Here is a 4933-nt window from a genome sequence, read left to right on the forward strand (position 1 = left end):
CCCACATCACGTTAAAACTCTCTTTTCGTAAAATGTTCATTGTAAATATTTGCATGATATTTTGTATCAAAATAGCATGGTGAATATGTAATAAATTTCATGAATGCACACCACACAAACAATAAGGCACAATTTCCTTTGATGTAAATCTTTTCGAAAAGCTTTTTTTCTAGTTTAAAACACTTTACGTCTAATATATATATATTTTAAATGATTTCTAAAAAAAACTTACACCCATAATTTCTTAAAATTCTATCAACGCATGCTTTCCATAAATTTTGCACTTCACGTAAAATATACGTACATGTATATATATATACGGAATTTTTAAAATTGAGACCCCCATACTCACCTCATAATAGTGAGATATTACTTCACTATTGATTCGTACGCGTATATAATTATTTCTATTTGTCGGTCACAAACTTCGTTCGGCACGCCTCCACGACAAACTTTCCTAGCAACAATTTAAACTCAGTATACTTAATCACACATATGTATGAGTAGCAACTTAATTAAAAATTCCTTAAGCAACTTGCATATTTTTCATCCAAAATATGTACAATATTAAACTGCCCATAAACCTTAAAATATAACATTAACTTACCATTGGGCCTTTTTCATTTTTTTATGACCTTTGGGTCTTTTTCATTTCTTTATAACCTTTGGGCCTTCTCCATGGGCTTCTCCATTTTTCCTATTTGGGCTAAGCCCATTTATTTTTTATTTCATATTGGGCCATGCCCACTTATTTTCTATTGGGTCATGCCCATTTATTTTCTATTTCTTTTTCTTTCTTTTTCTCTCTTCCACGTTTCTTCTTCTTTTCTTTTCTTTTTCTTTCCAGCCGTCATTCCCTTCACCACCGTGGCTTCCTCTCTTCATTTCCTCTCAAAATCGGTCACCAAAAGCCTCATTTTCTCACCCTTTTGCTGTCATTTTTTGCTCTAAAATCAGCAATTTTCAACTCAAATTTCCAGCAACAAAACTTCTCAATTTTGGTAGCACAAAGCTGTCCACTTTTCCTGCACAAACTATCAGCAAATAGCTCTAATTTTTCTGCACAAATTAGCAGCAAACAACTCAAATTTTTCTGCACAAATTGACAGTAAACAGCTTAAATTTTCAGCAGCCAAAGTTATCCTTCAATGGCAGCAAAAACCTTTAAAAATTTTCAGCAGCAAATTCACACAATTTCAGCAGCAAAAACCTTGAATTTTTAGCACCAAAATCAGCCATAAAAACCTAAAAAATTCTAGCAATTAACTTAAAAAAAATCAGCTTTCTTACCTCAAAATTTTTAGCTTTTTTCTTCCTCCAAAAATTGCAGCAAAAAGCTCTCTTTTCCTCCCTCAAAGTACAGCAAAACCGTGCCAAGAAAAGAGCAGAATTTTTGTTCCTTTTCTCTTCCTCTCCCACGATTTTTTCTTTCCTTTTTCCTTTCTTTTCTTTTGCTTAGCTTTTGGTTCTATCTTTCCTCTTCATAACCGACTTCTCTCATTTATCTCTTTTCTTCTTTCCTTTATTCTTTTGTTCAGCCGGCCCCACCTTACATTTCTACATTCTTTTCTTTTGTTTCCTTTGTTTTTTCTTTTGTCTTTCTTCCTTTGATTTTTGTATGGCTGGCCATTCACCTTAGGATTCTTTGGTTTGACTTTTCAACATATTTTCTTCATTCCCATCCAAACCACGTCATTCCCATCCTTTTTATTTCCTTATTATTTTATTCTTTCCAAATAATGCAATTTACATGTAATTCCTCAACTTCATTTTATTTGATACACCTCTCTCAAATTTTCATATTTTAAAATTAATTCTTCCGACACGTGTAAAAAAATTCTAATTTCCTTCTATCTTCCTTTTCTTACACGTGTATAATCAAAATATTGAGATTGCATTTCAACGCAGTGTCACCATAATATTTAAATATTTACTTACTTGCGTTAGCTCGATTTAATAAAATCACGCCGACACAATTTATCGTCGTTTTCCTTCAAAATTCTTCTTTACTTCTTCTCTCCCACTTAAATTAGTCATATTCCATTTTTCATGACTAATTCCGACAACATATACAATATTAATATTTTAATATTATTTTATTTCAAAAGTTTTTACTTGCCTTTTTTGGTCCCGAAACACATCATTACATCTCGATTTACTTCCAAATCATCCTTTAGCTTACTAATTCATCTCCAACGAAAATATTATTATTTAATTATTGTTTCTGAACGCGCGAAGCATTTTATTCTTGAACATTCCTTTTATCCTTTGTCACTCTTTAGCACGCCAATTCGCATCAAACGATCATTCGTTTGATCAATAAGGTCTTATTTGTGTCCAACGAGAGTGCGGGGTATTAGAGTGAAATCATCCAAGAATGTCAAAACACAAATCAATTTCATTTCCAAATTATGCTCACAATATTTAAAATCTAAAATATTTTTATTTTTGTGCTTGACCAAATTTGAGAAAATGATTATATTTACTCAAAACAATTGAACATTCCATCATCATAATAAAAAATTTTATAAAAATAGTTATTAAATTATAAAAAATTATAAAAATATATACATAATTTTAAAATAATTAGAAAGGTCCAACCACTTACTTGATTAGGATTATGCACAACCACACAAATGATTTTCCAATGCATAATGCACCGTAATTTTTACATTTAACATTAGTGCACAACCATTCTACCCATCAACCAAACCTAAACACCTTGAGAGGAACGTTGAAATTATTTAAAAGTAGTTTTCTCAATTTTTTATAAGTTTCAATATTTTGAAATTATACTTGAAAATATCAAATTAAAGAGAGTGTTATTATACATCTCTTACCACTATCGATACTCATGACAATCTATATTTTTGAAATTTTATCAAGATTTTTATCAAATTTGATATTTTATTTATAAAATTATAAATAATATATAAATAAAAAATACTAATATCTTACGAAAAAATTAATAATTATATGGCTAATAAGGTCAGCTGATTATTAGTTCCATTAGCATAATGAGGTCCAAAATTTAAACAAGTTAAGCTTAATTAATTAATTATATATATATATATATATATATTCATTTTGTGGGTTGACAGATGATATTCTTTATGCCATGGTTATAAGGAAAAATTTTCAACAAGGCATTTATGCTTTTCACCCCTTGACTTGAATTTTGCTCTTGGCAATTTTAGTTATTGTAGGAATTTGTCTATTGATCACTTGTATCATTACAATCTGTTTCAAATACATTAAAACAATGGGCTTTCTTAGGAAGTTCAAAAACATTAAGACAATGGGCTTTCTCAAGAAGTTCACAAAGAGTGATCTAGATATCGAGGGTTTCTTAAAAAATAATGGAACTTTAGCTCCCAAAAGATATAGTTATTCAAATGTCAGGAAAATGACAAACTCGTTTAAAGAAACACTAAGGAAAGGTGGCTATGGAAGTGTGTACAAAGGGAAGCTACTAGATGGCCATCCCATTGCTGTGAAATTGCTTAATACATCCAAAGGAAATGGTCAAGAACTCATTAATGAGGTTGCAAGCATTAGTCGAACTTCCCATGTTAATATTGTTACCCTTCGAGTATTTTGTTTAGAAGGCAACAAAAGAGCTCTGATTTATGAGTTCATGGCCAATGGATCTTTAGAAAGATTCATTTACAAAGAGAATACTAATTTGAAAGACCATCAATACTTGACATCAAAAGAATTATACCAAATTGCAATTGGAATAGCCCCAGGGTTTGAGTACTTACATCGAGAGTGCAACACAAGGATTTTACATTTCGACATAAAACCTCATAACATTCTTCTAGATGAAAATTTTTGCTCAAAATCTTTGATATTGGACTTGCAAAACTATCAAGCAGGAAAGAGAGTATTGTATCAATGGTAGAAGCTAGAGGAACAATAGGTTACATTACTTGTCACGACTCGGAACTCTTATCGAGCCCGTGACAACCGCCGCGACGTCTCGATAGGCACTCACTACCCCGAACGCCGATCGAAACCCCGCAAGGCTTAGCATCAGCTTCTGCATCTCCCCAGTGAGCGACAGTTATTAAATCTCACATTTCAAAAAAAAATCATAAGTCATTTCCAAATCAAAATAATAAAATATTACTTTATGGCTCACAAGGGCATTTTCATCATTTTTCTTCGAAAATATCGAAACTCACCAAAAACATGGTGTAAAAGCTAAATATATTCATACATATTTTAAATCAAATAACTGAAGAATAAAATTACTTTTACAGTGACACGTGGGCCCCCAACTGACTAAGAAAATGTAGGGTTACGAACCCTTACTTTCTAAGATGCAACTTCGAGATTAATTCTCGTCTTAATCAACTATCAACAAATTATCCTGAGCTTGAAAAATGTATAGGAAGAAGGGGTGAGATTATAAAATCTCAGTGAGTAGACAGACATCATCAAAATAATCTAAAGCCGAGTAATAGGAGACAATTAAAATAATTCATCCCAACCCTTATAAATAATTGGATTTCATCCAATTACTCAACATGGCTTATGCACTTTTCAAAAACTTGGCCCTTGCCAAAAATCCATTCTCGGGGATACCCCACGAAGGCATCTTACCGAGACTGCCAAGGCTGTTTATTGTCACACACACAAACACATTTCACCTCTGACAACACAGTCGTTCCTCGGCGTTGGCTGAGTCCCAGTTTCACGTGGTGGCCAGCGTGAAGTGTACTCAAATCCTACCTCGAGAGTTATCCTACGCGCCTCTCCAATCAAGGTAAGCTCAATAATTGGGAACCGTGCCCCTCTAATTAGGCTGGCCCATGGAACCCTGTCACTGCAGTGCCCACTTTATAATCCACCAACCAATAAAATCATAATAGTATGACATGGCTCACTTAACACATTCAAGGCAAATCAAAGCAGTTCACATATTCTT

General features: G+C 32.6%; 1 long non-coding RNA gene and 1 pseudogene across 3 annotated transcripts; one reads left to right on the plus strand and one right to left on the minus strand.

Moving 5' to 3' along the window:
* LOC18604161 overlaps positions 1–4933 on the plus strand; it is an 18933-nt pseudogene that overhangs the window by 11924 nt on the left and 2076 nt on the right.
* LOC18604160 lies at positions 245–1497 on the minus strand. Of its 3 annotated transcripts, XR_001927291.1 has the most exons (3): positions 1291–1497; positions 608–1059; positions 245–457 (listed from the first exon to the last, which is right to left on the minus strand). It is a non-coding gene; the product is annotated as an uncharacterized LOC18604160 (long non-coding RNA). The 3 variants fall into 3 exon arrangements; XR_001927292.1 differs by lacking the exon at positions 1291–1497 and having other exon boundaries at positions 245–452; positions 608–1210; XR_001927290.1 differs by lacking the exon at positions 1291–1497 and having other exon boundaries at positions 608–1210.

This window comes from Theobroma cacao, chromosome 3, assembly GCF_000208745.1.
Source record: "Theobroma cacao cultivar B97-61/B2 chromosome 3, Criollo_cocoa_genome_V2, whole genome shotgun sequence".
NCBI lineage: Eukaryota > Viridiplantae > Streptophyta > Magnoliopsida > Malvales > Malvaceae > Theobroma > Theobroma cacao.